The following is a 15,216-nucleotide window of genomic DNA, read 5'->3' on the forward strand; positions in this document are numbered from 1 at the left end:
TTGGCACCTCCACAATTTTAGGGGCTCCTGATGGTACTTAGGTGATAGCTGGTCACATCTCAAGCCCTTCTAGGCATCCTCCTTCTGCTATGGGTTCAAAGCACAAACCGTTTTGGGACATGTCCTCACCTGGCACTTCATTGACCTGGGGCCTCATTTATAAAACTCTGTGTGGCCAAATAGTCAGAATTATAAAGCGCGTACCTAAATGCAGTTTTCCCTTTACACCTGCCTCAATAGCATCAACATATACCTATATATTGTTAAATGCAAATAATTTTCGGAATATTTCAATATGGGCTTCTCCGTTCATTTAGTGCAAGATAGTAGAGAAAATGGAGGACCATAAGTCAAAAATAGAAACACTGCAGATTTCCAGGTAGAAGTTTTGGCAGAAAAAATATGTTGTTTGGTGGTCTCAGTTATGGCATACAAGCATACGCAAGTTAGTTCAGTGACAACATGTGGTTGCAGCAGTAAACAGTGTTAAATTTGCTCATTAACCAGTCATCATCATATGCAAAAATTCTTCAAGATCTCTGAAAACATGCCAAATTCGCCATTATGACAGACCGTGCATCAGCCTCTCACCTATTTATATATACCTGTGATTCTGTACAAGTTAATGATTTTATACTTGTAATTATTTGCAACTATTACCAGTCCGTAATTATGTACTCTCTATTTATTATGGAGTTTAATTTCTTATATTATTTATAATAATAATAATAATAATTGAACTTCAATTGAAAGGGCTGAGTGAACGCTGGCGCGACTTGCTGCCGCTGCTCACCCGAAAAACTGCTAGTTTTATTTATTTCTCCTAATCTTTTAAATATTTTAAGCAAGCCCACATTGTCTGCCTGGACTATTGCTATTTCACAAACCTGTGATGGGTCTGCTGCGGTATTCTGTTGCTGAGCTTCTCCGTTTCCGATTCAGTCGGTCTGCTGCTCCATCAGATCTACTGCTGCACCCGGACGTTGTCTTCACTCCTCGACGGAGATACATTCACCGCGGGTCTCATCGGAATGTTCATGAATACTCATCAAAGGCAATAAAATCTATCTGGTCCATTTCTCACCGTTCCCGATGCAACACAGGTCGGATTGCTGATCACAGGGTGCTAGCCTGCCTAGCTCGGTCGGCTAACACTCCAGCTACATCATTTCCCAACTCCATTGTCAACTTCGGTCTGCTCAACATTCGCTCACTCACAAACAAAGGACATCTCATCCAAGATCTCATCATGGACCGTAAGTTTGACTTTCTCTGTTTAACAGAAACCCAACAGTACATTTTAAAATGACTTTGCCACTCTACTCACACACCTGTCAACCCTGTCACCTAATAACATCGTGCTGGGTGATTTTAATATTCATATGGACAACATAAACAACCCTCTCACCAAAGATTTTATGTGCTGTCTTGAGGGTTTTGGGTTTCGGCAGTACACCAATGCTCCCACTCACTCCAAGGGTCACATTCTGGACTTAATTTGCTGCTCAGGTGTTTCTCCTCTGGACCTTACAGCTGATGAACTCCCAATAACTGATCATTTCCTCCTCTCATTCAATGTCAGTCTTTTACTAAATGTCACCAAACTTCCCCGCTTCATTTCTTTCCGAAATATTAAGGACATTAATTTGGATTTGCTCTCCTCTAGTATTAACTCCATCTTTGACACTCATCACCTAACCACCCTCGACGATCTTATTGCTCGCTATAACACTGGTCTTCATTCTGTACTTGACTCACTAGCCCCACTAAAAACTAAGTCAGTAACCTTCACAAATTCAGCCCCTTGGTTTACACCCGAACTTCGGCTTATGAAGGCCAAAGGACGGAAGCTAGAGCGGCTCTATAAGAAAACCGGACTAACTGTTCATAAGGAAATGTATAAAAATCATATGTTACAATATAAGGAATGTATTATCCATACAAAAACAAATCATTATACTGATATAATCTGCTCTAATGAAGGTAATGCCAAGTCACTTTTCTCATTATATAAAAGTATTACCCAAGCCCCGGACTCTATCCCATCTCACCTGTACTCTACTGATTTCTGTAACTCACTCTTGTCATTTTTCACTGACAAAATCCATACAATCCACCACCTTCTTAATGTACAATCCACTCCCAGTTTGCTCCCTGACTTTTCTCCTCCTGCTCATTCTTGGTCTGCCTTTCAGCTTCCCACTACCTCAGATATCTCTGATATCATCCAGAAGCTAAAGCCTTCCACCTGCATACTAGACCCTCTCCCTTCAGTCCTAGTGAAAGCCTGTCAGCCCTCACTAGTCCCCATCATCACCAACATTACACACTCTTCTCTTTCCACTGGGACTGTTCCTGCTCATTTTAAAACTACTGCAATAACTCCAATTCTGAAAAAAACTGGCTCAGACCCCACTGATTTTAATAACCTACGGCCCATCTCTAATCTTCCCTTCATATAAAAAATTCTAGAAAAGGTAGTAGCTTCGCAACTCCACAATCACTTAAAAAATAATAACCTCTATGAACAGTTTCAATCTGGATTCCGCCCACTACACAGCACGGAAACTGCCCTTATAAAAGTCACAAATGACCTCCTTATGGCGGCCAATTCAGGACTACTCTCCATCCTTATCCTCCTTGACTTAAGTGCAGCATTCGACACCATCTGCCACACCACCCTTCTAAACAGACTTTCCTCCATTGGAATCACTCAAACTCCCCTAAACTGGTTTAAATCATATCTCTCTTGCCGCACTCAGTTCGTTCATATCAAATCATTTACTTCTCAATCTTTCCCTGTTATTTCAGGTGTGCCCCAGGGCTCTGTTCTGGGGCCCCTTCTTTTCATTATCTATCTCCTTCCCCTTGGCCATATCTTTCGAAAACACAACATTAGCTTCCACTGTTATGCAGATGACACCCAGCTCTATTTCTCCTGTAAACCCACTCTCCACATCCCACTCTCCACCCTTACTGATTGTTTGACAGAAATAAAATCCTGGTTCACTGCAAATCTATTAAAACTAAACAGTGATAAAACCGAGGTTCTACTTGTTGCCACTAAATCAATACTCTCAAAAACTAACAGTCCCGTAATTGATATTGATAACACATCTGTTTTCCCTTCCTCTCAGATAAAAAGCCTGGGTGTCATCCTCGACAATTCTTTATCATTTAAATCACATATCAATAAAATTACCCAGTCCGCCTACTTTCATCTACGTTTCATCAGTCGCCTTCGTCCTGCCCTCACACCACATACCTCTGCCATCCTCGTGCACAACCTCGTGACTTCCCGCCTTGACTATTGCATATCTCTGCTCTTTGGTCTTCCACACAAATCTCTCCATAAGCTTCAATTGGTTCAAAACTCAGCTGCCCGTATCATCACAAAAACCCCTTCATTCCACCACATCACTCCTGTATTGTTTCAACTCCACTGGCTCCCAATCAAGTTCCGTATAGACTATAAGATCCTTCTACTCACTTTAAAAGCCATCCATAACCTCGGCCCACCCTATCTCTCTGATCTTCTCACTGTCACTACTCCATCTCGCACTCTCAGATCTTCCTCCTCTATTCACCTGACTGTCCCCTGCGCCTGTCTCACCACCATGGGGAGTAGAGCTTTCAGTCGCTCTGCTCCCCGGCTTTGGAATTCGCTGCCACCTGACATAAGGAACATAAACTCATTTCTACAGTTCAAATCCTCAATAAAAACTCACCTGTACAAGATTGCTTTTAATGTTTAACTGATCCATGTTTTTAACTGTGTTATATTTTAATCGTTTCTTTTACCTGTATTTTATGTATAAATTTATTTATTTTTATTTCTTGCTGTTGTAATTGTAAAGTGTCCTTGAGTGTAGGAAAGGCGCTATTAAATAAAATGTATTATTATTATTATTATTATTCATGTTTGACACTTTTTCCAAACAGAAAAAAGCACTTTGCCAAATAAAGTATTGAGATAAAACAAAATCAGCTAAAGCAACTTAAATGCTAAAATTAGAATGAAAAGTGAAATAAATCAACCTAGAGTAAAACAATACTACAAATAAAGTAGAATGAGCTACAGCAAGCAATGAAACTTTTAAAAATCTGAAAATTCAAAAGAAATTAAGGCTATTTTAAACAAGTGAGTGTTAATCTTCCTTGATTTTTCATTGATTTTCATTTTTTAATCTTTATGCGTTATGGACTGATGCTTTTTCCATTTTTTTGCAATTTATTTGCTTCATGATGTCACCAATATGCGCTCACTCTGCAGTGATTTCTGGGTACACATGGGTCAAACCTTGCTTAAATATACATTAATTATTATTTATTTCTTTATAAATCACAGTTTGTATGTGAGATGTTGCCGATAGATGGTCTAAACTGGGAACTAGCAGTTGGAACACACTGGGTGATGACTGGTGCTATATACTAGGGCAATGCAGGAGGTAAACACTAAGTGGTAGCTGATGGCTTCTGGCTGGTGGCTTCAGGAGAAAACCGGGTGACATTGTGCAATGTGGTGTTGTCCCAGAGAGGTTCTGGCTGGCTAGCCTTTAAGCCCTAATATTGGACTACCTAAAATCTGACGATCAGTAAGATTAGGCTTTAATTTGCATAATGTCACTATTTTTTCTCATTTAACCCTTGATAATGTATCCCTCCCTGGGTCACCACCTTAACATCTTGGAGGGGTTTGTGTGCCTACATGAACCTAGGAGCTATGTTGTTGGCGCAAAAGCCCCTCCCAAGGCAAATTGGTCCTAGGTGATGGGTCAGACAAACAGTAATCCATAAGACCCAGATGAAAAAAATATCAGAGACACAGTTTCCTGGCCCAGAGTAGGGTTACCCTGAAACTAGGTCTGGGGGAGGGGCACTCAGCAAGCACTTGGTGGTCAGATTTTTACTCATGGGGCTGGGCTTAGCCCATCACCTGTGGGAGAGGTAGTAATCTGGGTCTGGAGTTTTAATCTCTGGTTATTGAAACTAGCCATTGGAAAATGGATTTTAATCTCTCTGGTAGGAAAGCAGCCTAAGCTGATGCGCAAGTTTGAGGTGTACTGGCTAGATATAGTTGGGCTCCCCTTGACACACAATGGTTCTTGAAACACACAATGGGCTCTGGAAACAATCTCCTCAAGAGGGGCTGAATGCTCTTTCACTCTTGAGTTGCTCATGGCGAGAGGCATATGGCAGGAGTGAGCTTACCCGTAGTCCCCCGGCTCAGCACCTGTATGTTGAGGTTTTAGCCCAGTGGATGAGAGGGTAATTTCCCTGCGACTTCAAGTTGGGGAAAGGACGCTGACTGTTGTTTGTACTTATGCACAGATCATCAGTTTAGAGTCAATGGCCTTTTTGGGGACCCTAGAGGGGGTGCTGGAAGTACTCATTCTGGTGATGTAATTGTTCTGCTTGCACTCACATGGGCAATGACAGTGAGACCTGGAGGGGCAGAGCCCCCCTGATCTGACCCCAAGTGGTGTTCAGTTATTGGATTCCTGTGCCTGTCACAGTTTATCCCTAACAAACACCCACTTTGAGCATAAGGGTACACCTGGCATCAGGATACCCTAGGCCACATTTCAATGATTGACTTTTTAGTCGTATTGTCAAACCTGTGGGTATATGTTCTGGACACTCGGGTGTTGGATCAGATAGTGGGAACGTTTGGCAGAGGAACCTGTCATGAAAGATCTTTAATTCCAACATCCGGCAGAGCTTAGACTGCATCCCAAGGTATACGGGTGACATTGAGTCTGAATGGCCCATGTTCCATTGTGAAGGCGGCTAACCGGAGCTTTGGCCGCAAAGTTGTTGGTGCCTTCCTCTACTTTCTTTCACTCTCTAGCTTGTTGCCTGTTCAGCCAATGGGGGAGCAGTTGCCCAAGACTGCTGTCCTGATCCTCCAATATTTTGAATTCACTTCAGTTCTGAATTTAATAATATTCTTTAAAATTATTTACGGTGCACCTACAGAGAAGAACATGGTCAGACACTTTCATTACAGGCACTAGCAGAGTTTCATGGTGCTTTGTACTCATTAGGTTCAGGACATGTGATTTACCACAATAATCATCATCACATACTTCTGAGATATTTTACACTGTTTAGCCTATATGTATTGAGGAATTATATGTACATAGCTGACTAATGAGGAAAAGATTAAATGAATTGTAAGATGCCCAGTAATAACCACATATTTCTAGCATCATACCTATTACTTACCCAGTACTTATTTTGTCTTACAGCGTACATAATGGTACATACTCTGTAGTTGCCCAGTAATTAGTGGGCTGTAATTTAAAGTGTTACCCAAAACACCTGTTTACACATTTCACAAGTGTAGGAAGCTACACTTATTATTTTATTTTAATGTCTAAATGAGGATTTAAATTGTTGACAAAACAATAAAAAATGTAAACATCACAGTTTTTATTTGAACTGTGTTTTGTAATTAGTAATGAGTATATACTTAATATGGCGTCTAACCAGTCACATCAGCTATGAAGCTCCTGGTGCACAGTTTCCATACTTACTGTAATGAGAAGGCTTGGGACTTTGGGTGTTAGTAAGGCTTTGTCTGCCTCAGCACCCAAGGACATGGTTTACCTTATGGGATCTGCCACTTCATAGCAGAGTTGCTATGGTTCCCTCCTCAGGAATACCACACATATTTCATCATATAATATCTAAAAGGGAAGAAATTTCACAAACTGGTTCTTTTACAACATTCATTGTCTGTAACTGCTTATCCAGTTCAGGGTTGCAGTGGGTCTAAAGCCCTCACAATCCATGGGAGGAAACCCACATGGACACGGGGAGAAAACACCAACTGTTTGGACTGAATTAAATACCTAAATTCAAGGAAATATGTCCTATACATGTGTACATATAGTGTATCTGTGACATGAATGTATGCACACCCTACTTCCAAAAATGTCCAGCAAATGACTACAAGAAGTTTTCTTCTTTAACTACTACACAATTACATCATTCTACTTTTTTAACTAAATCTAATATTTTTTTGTTATTTCACATTGTTCTGTTCTGTAATTTTAATACTTTAAAATTTGGTCAGAAGGAGTGGCTTTGCACTCATTGCTCACCTTCAGACACCACTTAAGAATACAGCTATTGACTCACAAGCATCCAAGTTCATACATTTGCAAAATTGGGGTAGGATGATGTTTGATTTTATGTTCTGAAACTTCAACAGTCTCCTCTCTACATGAAGCAGCAAGTGAGTTGCTCCCAAACTGCAGGATTCCTCAAATCCAGGTCAGCATTCCTCAGCTGACTAATGTTTGTAAATGAATGCCATCTAATCCTCACTGCAATTTTCTTGATAATTACCCTGAAGATCAAAGACTGTTATTGCAGCAAAGGGGCAAACTACATATAGATAGCCTTCATCATAATACAATAAAACATTGTGAAGTAAAATGTCCACAAACCTATGGTTATGTAGCGTGTCTCTATGCAGAAAAAGCTTGATTGTTTTTCTATCCTTTGTATAACACATGATATATAGAAACTAATTAATATGTGTACATCAAATTGCAAGTTTTGGATGTCAATAGATTAAAACAACTTCTGTTACAATACAAAACATTTTTATATAAATGTGATAGTAATCATAAAAGCCAAAATGAAAAAAAGCACAGGAAAATAGCAAGTTTTATTCAACTAATTGGATACACATTTCAAAAAATGAAAGAAGAAAAACAAATTATTTGAGTATTTAAAAGAATAAAATGTCCAGTTTCTTATTTAAAATAGTTTAAACCTATGAGGAGCTTATCTCAATTTATATTCTACAGTTTTTTCTTTATTCCCTTTTAATGGCAAAAGCCAAAATTAGTGATGAATGTCAGAGACATTTGCTTCTTTACAGCTGCAAATGTTGAGGTTTAATGCTTTTAAGTGAAAAGTATCCCTTTTACAAATGCCATCATCTTTCCTCACTAATGTGAAAATGGAAGACATAGGACATTTTTCAGACCGTTCATCTGTACACCACATTGTGCATTAAATTATTGATAATACAGAAAATGCAGGAAATAAAATGAATGCAGGAAAGATACATTCTAGATTCTCTGTACCTCTTTGTCACAAATGACTCACTGGGTACAGTGTAAAACTCAGTTAGGTCTGACATTCTCAAACGTCTGAGGCTATAAAACTATATGACTGTTGATGTAAAAAAAAAAAAAAAATAATAAAAAAGTAAAAAAATTAAAAAACACAAACATTAATCTTCACATGGTCGAAAAAAGCCACATCTAAAATTATTTCTGGCAGAAGGAATCACAAATATAATCACAGAACCAGTCATCAAATGCAGAATAGGAATCAGTATTCTTCCTTGATTATAATGGTCCAGTAGCCACAGGACAAGTCCATAATTGAAAAGAAAATAAGAAAATGCAATTAATTAAAGCATCCCCACCCACAAAAAAATACCCAAACAACAAATCTGCATACAAAAACTATTAATGTGTATATTAAGGATAGGCAGTATCCACAGTTTTAATAATGTCATACCTTCTCAAAATAATAACCTGTTTGCAGACTGTGACATCAGCAGTTAGAGTGCCCACAGCGCCCCCTCCCTGTGACTTTCTTAAATGCACATGAGTGAACTCTGGTCTCGTACTTGGGCACAAAGCAGAAATTTGTCACACCACACATGCAGAAAGTTTTTAAATACTGCAGTATACTGTATTACTGTTATACTGCCCAAACCTAGGGTATAAAAAGTTATATAATGGGGAAAGTGAATAATATTTTCTGAGTACAAGAATCCTAAAAACAGGTTCCAAATTTAGTAATTTGCAAACTTTAGCAAAGTTTATTAAATGACAATGAGCGAAAAACTGAGGTAGAAGCTGACAATTCTAGCCGAGTACAATGAACATTAAAGGTTTGCTGTTTCGCTGAAAACACGTATTTCAAAATGCAAATATGGGTGGCCAGAGAAAATGCCAAATCATGATGAAATAAACTATTATAGAATTTCAGGCTTGTTGTACAGGAACATAAACCATACATTCAGTGGTCACTTTTCAACATTGTGGCAAATAAAAATGATCAAGTTTAATGTAAAAGTATAAACTCAGATTTCATCTATGCGCATCTTCACAGAAGGACACACCACAAATCTGTATTTGTCATACTATTAATTTAGGCACAGTTTAAGAAAAGCTTAGGCTGAAAAATATCCTTAATTTTATTAAATGTTTATATTGAGCCTAATGACTCACCAACAAATTAACAATGTTTTGCTGTATTCATTCTGCACAGGTGAGGTGTTAAGAACTTGTGGTTGAATCTAACATCATTAACAAACAAAGTTTCTCAACTACTGGGTTATGGTGGGCCATGTTGGTAGTCTGCAAGGTTGTGCTGATTGGGAACTAATGGCTGTCAGTAGCAGTTTGTAATAAAAATCTAATTAAAAAAATTAAAATTAACAATAAAATTGATGCGGCACAGTGGCGCAGCAGGTAGTGTCGCAGTCACACAGCTCCAGGGGCCTGGAGGTTGTGGGTTCGATTCCCGTTGCACACACGTTGCAGGTAGATTGGCAACTCAAAAGTGTCCGTAGGTGTGAGTGAATGTGTGTGTCTGTGTTGCCCTGTGAAGGACTGGCGCCCCCTCCAGGGTGTATTCCCGCCTTGCGCCCAATGATTCCAGGTAGGCTCTGGACCCACCGCGACCCTGAATTGGATAAGCGGTTACAGATAATGAATGAATGAATAAAATTGATATATTAATACAAGTCCTGCAATGATGGCACACAATGCTGCTTTGTAAATATGTTGTAGAAATAGTAATAAATACAAGAGGATGAAAACCGCTGCTTTGGAAATTTGTTCTGTGTAAACATGCATGTCCTATTATAAAACTGTTCTGGTAGATGTGATTTCATTTATAACTTGTTCAAGAATTTCATCAATGACATCACAATCATAATTCACCTACTCAAGGTCCAGAGCAGGGACGAAGGTGACCAGAAGATGACCAACCTTGAGGCTATAAAAACAGAATGAAAACAAGAAAGAGTTAGTCTACATGCATTACTCCACAACAAATGTACAGTGAAAGTCAGGAGGTGTTTGCATAAATAACTTGTACTTGTTACAAGAAATTAAACAAATGAAAGGGAGGTTTCTGAATTTGCACAGGAGTGTACACTGAACAGTCACTTTATTAGTAACACCTACCTTGTATCTACACTTATTGTTCATTTTTTCAGCTCCACTGACCATACCAGAGCTGTTTGTAGTTCTACAATTACAGACTGTAGTCCATCTGTTTCTCTGTATACTTTCTTATCCCCATTTCACCCTGTTCATCAATGGTCAGGACCCTCAACAAGACCAATACAGAGCAGATATGTTTTGTGGGGTGGCTCATTCTCAGTGCTGCAGTGGTGGTGCATTAATGTGCGTTGTGCTGGTATTAGAGGATCAAACACAGCAGAGCACCTGGAGAATTTAAACACTGTGTCCACTCTGTTAGACACAATTACCTTGTTGGTCCACTTAATAGATGTAAAGTCAGAGACTGCACAGTCTGGTTTGGTCATCCTCTAATCTATAAGTGAACACACGACCCTGTTGGCTCAGCATTTGTGATTGGTGGACTATATTAAGTCCAGCTTTGATACTCCAGCAACACTGCTGTGTCTGATGCACTCATACCAGCACAACACACATCACCAGCACATCAGTGTTATTGCAGTGCTGAGAATGATCCACAACCCAAATCATACCTGATGTGTGTTGGTCCTAGGGGGGCCCTTACAGGGTGTAATGGGGATATGAAAGCATGCAGAGTAGCAAGTGGACTACAGACTGTAGTTATAGAACTGCAAATGTTTTCCTAATCCAATGATCATTCAGTATATATGGTCAATGGTTATTATGTGAATTAACATCATGGTTATAACTTTGTAGGCTCTTTTTAATTGCATTGTCAAATCTCCTGAATGAAAGCTCACAGCTTTGGAAGCCTGTAACCATACTGTTCTACAGAATTCAATCTAAGAAAATCTTGTAGAAATTATCTATAAAATCAGTGTTACATGCAGATCTGGCACTGTTGGTGTGCTATTCTCTGAGGATGTGTGTAAATATGTAGCTGTGTTCCAAAGCCTAGGCTGCGGTAGGTAGGATGTGTTCTCAGTAAGACTGTCCTCTGAAGACTCCTTCTTAGACTTTAACTTAGACTGTAAGTTAAAATAAGCTATATTTGGTTATTAGTGTTATCCTGCAAGACAATACTACTAAAAATATAACACTCAGACTTCATCTTTAAACAATTTCAACTGGGATTAAAAATGACATACTACTGTACTCTTTCTGTGGTACTGTAATATGCCAGTAAGATTTATTTTTATTAAATATGGTATATGGAGACAAATAATTTACTTAATTACTTTACAAATAAACAATGTTTATTTGCCATGTCTTGTTTATTTAAAATTTGCTCTGGTCCCTTAACTCCTCTTGTGTTATTTTGTTTTTCTTTTATTTTGCAACCATATTTTAAAATGTGCCAAGGTTGTTATGGTCAGCAAACCGCAGAATCAGAACAATTCTCAGTTCATCAGATTGCTTTTGGAACAAACTGATATTCTTTTTGTGACATGTTCCCTGGACCGGTTATAATTTGTAGCAGATATCAAGAACTACCTGCATTCCAGTGTGTCTGTGTCTTCTTGTCTTATCTCTGGTCTTTCCTGTGTCTCATCCTGATTGACCCCAGTTGTTATGCATTGGCCTGGGTTGGAAGGTTCTGTTGCATCTGCTTCATTCTCCTGTTGTTGTGGATCAGGGAATTCTGTCTGTGTCCATCGTTCTTCTACACTTCCTTTTATCTTTTTGTGTTCTCCCTTTAATTCTTTTCAGTTTTTTTTAAAGGTTTTCACAGCAGATCAACAACTTGCTCTTCTCTTGTTCTAGACAGTCCAGCTGTGTACAAGTACAAAGAGGGAAAGTAAGGTATTGTACTTTATTTGTGTTCTTGTAAATGTGCTGCAGTTCTGAGCCCAGACTAGCAATGGCAGAGGCTCTTTTCTCGTTATTAGAGATTTTGTGAAGCATCACAAAAATTTTGAAGCTGTAATTTTTAGGAAAAATATTAAGTAGTGTAAATTAAATTAATAAATGAATAAAACTTACTACAGTATCTAGGGACAAGAATAACCAAGTATTTTATTTCTATGTCATTCTATTCTATGTTTGTATGTCAGACACTCACTTTGCTCTTCAGCTCTTGTTGCTCTTTGTTTCCTTCATCCACTTGCCTTAGAAGAAGGTCCACTTGACAAGCCAGTTCATCATCCACACCATCAAATATTTCCAACCTTGCTGGACCTACATTGCTCTCCTCCCTGTTCTCTGCACCACTCTGGGGTTCTCTTTTTAAGTGTTTTAGTTCATGTTTGAGCTTTTCTATTTCCTCTCTGGCCTGTAGATAAAGTGCTTTATAACCCTTCTCCTGCTCCTCCTCTGCTGTGGAGGTCTGTGTGCTCTACTCATACTGCTCCTTTTCCAGTGTATTCTGGGTGAGCTTCAGCAGTTTGCTCTGCAGCACTTCCACCTGTGTCCGGCTCTCATCCCGCTCCCGAGAGGCCACTTCCAGAAGCTCCAGCAAGTGGTCCTGCTGCTGCTGGACTTCCAGCACTGAAAGCTGCTTTCTGTCTGCAAGGTCCTGAAGTGAGTCCTCGAGTGTCACTGACCTTAGTGCCTCTTCTTCTGATCCTGGGTTTATTCTCTCACTCTTAGACTCATACTTTGACTTCACCTCCATCATTTCAGTTACAAAACAATTAGACTGGTTGTTTCTTTCTCCATTTTCTTTGATTAAGCTTGTTACAGTTTTTACTTGGGCATTTAGAGATCTCTGCATAGGCTCTGTCTGCTCTGGTTTTTGATTTGTCTTCCTTTCCATAGAAACAACACCTTGTTCTGTTTCTACACCCATGTTACCTCTCCCCTCAACCTCTTTCCCCTCTTTTGCTTTCTCCCTTTCTGAATCCCCCTCTTTGTTTTTCACTGTTAGGCTTAGATCAGTCTGAGTACACATACTGAATTGATTAGTGGGAGTAGAAGAAGCTTCAGCTGTAATTTCTGTGGATACCAAGGATTCCATACTACACTTTGTGTACATTTCTGGCAGATCCTCAGTAGAGCTACTTTCTGACTCTGCCTTGGAGAAATCAAATGCTGATTTAGGCAGAGGTGTGCTCCTGCTCTCAAAGATGAAGAGATATTTGTAGTTGTCATTGTTGCAATCCTGATCATTGTTGTCATTGCCATGGTCCATTAACACAATACCAAAAGATTCATCATCTTCACATGCATCTTTACCACCATCTTTATTCAAAATAACACTGGCCGGTGAGGAGCAGGGTTCCTGTAAGGGGGTAGATGTTGAGGGGCTGTCTAGCATGTCGCCACAGAAACCATTGTTCATTCTCAATCTCTTTGCATCTCTGTTCTCTCTTCTGAAGTCCAGTCCCCTCTTGACACTTATAAAACATAAAATCAAGGAGCAAGTCAGAAACACAACAGAAATGTAATAATTTGGGAGCTCTCAAGAGCATATTAATAGGGAAAAACTGAGAGATGTATAGGGCAGGGCTTAAATGGACAGCATGTAACAATGTGAGATACAAAAAAAGGATGATGTACCTTGCCGGAGTAGAGCTGGAAAGTGAGATTGTATTAGAGATGACATCGGAAGGTCTGGAACCTGTGGGATTAATTTAAAACATTTAAAATATATTACTGAGTGATATAACAAAACAGGAGCTCACTTGAACGTGTGAGAGGCCTGGAAATATGAGAAGGTCTGAATGAGGCTTCTGCAGGAAATGTAGGGAAACAAAGAGGGGACTGTAAAAGAAAATGAGTCTTTGAGAAAATGAGTATTTAAGAACATATATAACAGTGGAAGTAGTCACTGATTTCCATGGATTTCACACTATTACTCTGATAGTTTTCAAAAAGTAGTCATTGATTTTTTTAATTACTTAATCTAAATACACTGGTGATGTATCAAACAATAGAGTATTAAATTAATTAAATAAAAATGTAATATTATTTTATTCATACAACACAGATGAGCTTTAGAAAATTCACATAGGCAAGCCAAAGGTGACTGGGAGTGACAACCCACTCAAGGGGAACATATCAATCAATCAATCAAAATTGTTTATATAGTATGGAGTCAAAAAAGGGGTCAAAAATATTTTGAGTTTGTAAAACAATACTCACAAATGTAACAGACTTTGTAACTGCATTTGAGCAACTACATACATGTAAAACTAAAATCCACAAATGTATTGGAATGCACAAATTTAAAAAAACAACAATCATTTAAATTCACAAATATGAAAAAAAGATTTGCATTTGTAAATCAAATGTTGTGAATGTGTGAATCAGTACCTTCTCAAACGGCTTAAAATGTGCAAGAGCAAACCTTTTTAAGGTTCCAAATGTGACAGTGAGAGTTTTTGAATGAGGTGGAAAAAATCCACACATTCGCGTTCTCTGCTGCATGTGTGAATCTCTTTTTGCAGTTGCGGATTTAAGATCCTGTTTTGACGGACAATTGATGGACCAATAGGAAAGCTTTAGCTGGATCGCGAGGGTTGTTTAACCAATCGGAATCATTGAATCATTGATTTGTTTCTGTCAACCATAGCGCTTTTCCACCAAATGAACTCCGGTTCACTGGAAAGAACCAAGGTTCCAAGAATCAGGAACGGAACTGGTTCAAGAACCGGAGTTCATTTGGTGGAAAAGCGCTATGGTTGACAAACAATCAATGATTCAAAAATCATCAATAAACAAACCTCACGATCTGATTGGTCCAGCTAAAACTTTCCTATTGGCCGTCAAAACAGGGTCTTAAATCCACAACTGCAAAAAGAGATTCGCACATGCAGCAGAGAACGCGAATGTGTGGATTTTTTCCACCTCATTCAAAATTTCTCACTGTCACGTTTGGAACCTTAAAAAGGTTTGCTCTTGCACATTTTAAGCCGTTTGAGAAGGTACTGATTCACACATTCACAACATTTGATTTACAAATGCAAATATTTTTTTTATATTTGTGAAATTAAATTATTATTATTACTGTTGTTTTAAATTTGTGCATTTCAATACATTTGTGGATTTTAGTTTTACGTGTATTTAG

General features: G+C 38.8%; 1 pseudogene; it reads right to left on the reverse strand.

Moving 5' to 3' along the window:
* Nucleotides 1–9,902: 9,902 nt before the first annotated feature.
* Nucleotides 9,903–15,216, reverse strand: part of LOC136710412 (MORC family CW-type zinc finger protein 3-like) — a 31,391-nt pseudogene continuing 26,077 nt past the window's right edge.

This window comes from Hoplias malabaricus, chromosome 12 (assembly GCF_029633855.1).
Source record: "Hoplias malabaricus isolate fHopMal1 chromosome 12, fHopMal1.hap1, whole genome shotgun sequence".
NCBI classification, from domain to species: Eukaryota; Metazoa; Chordata; class Actinopteri; order Characiformes; family Erythrinidae; genus Hoplias; species Hoplias malabaricus.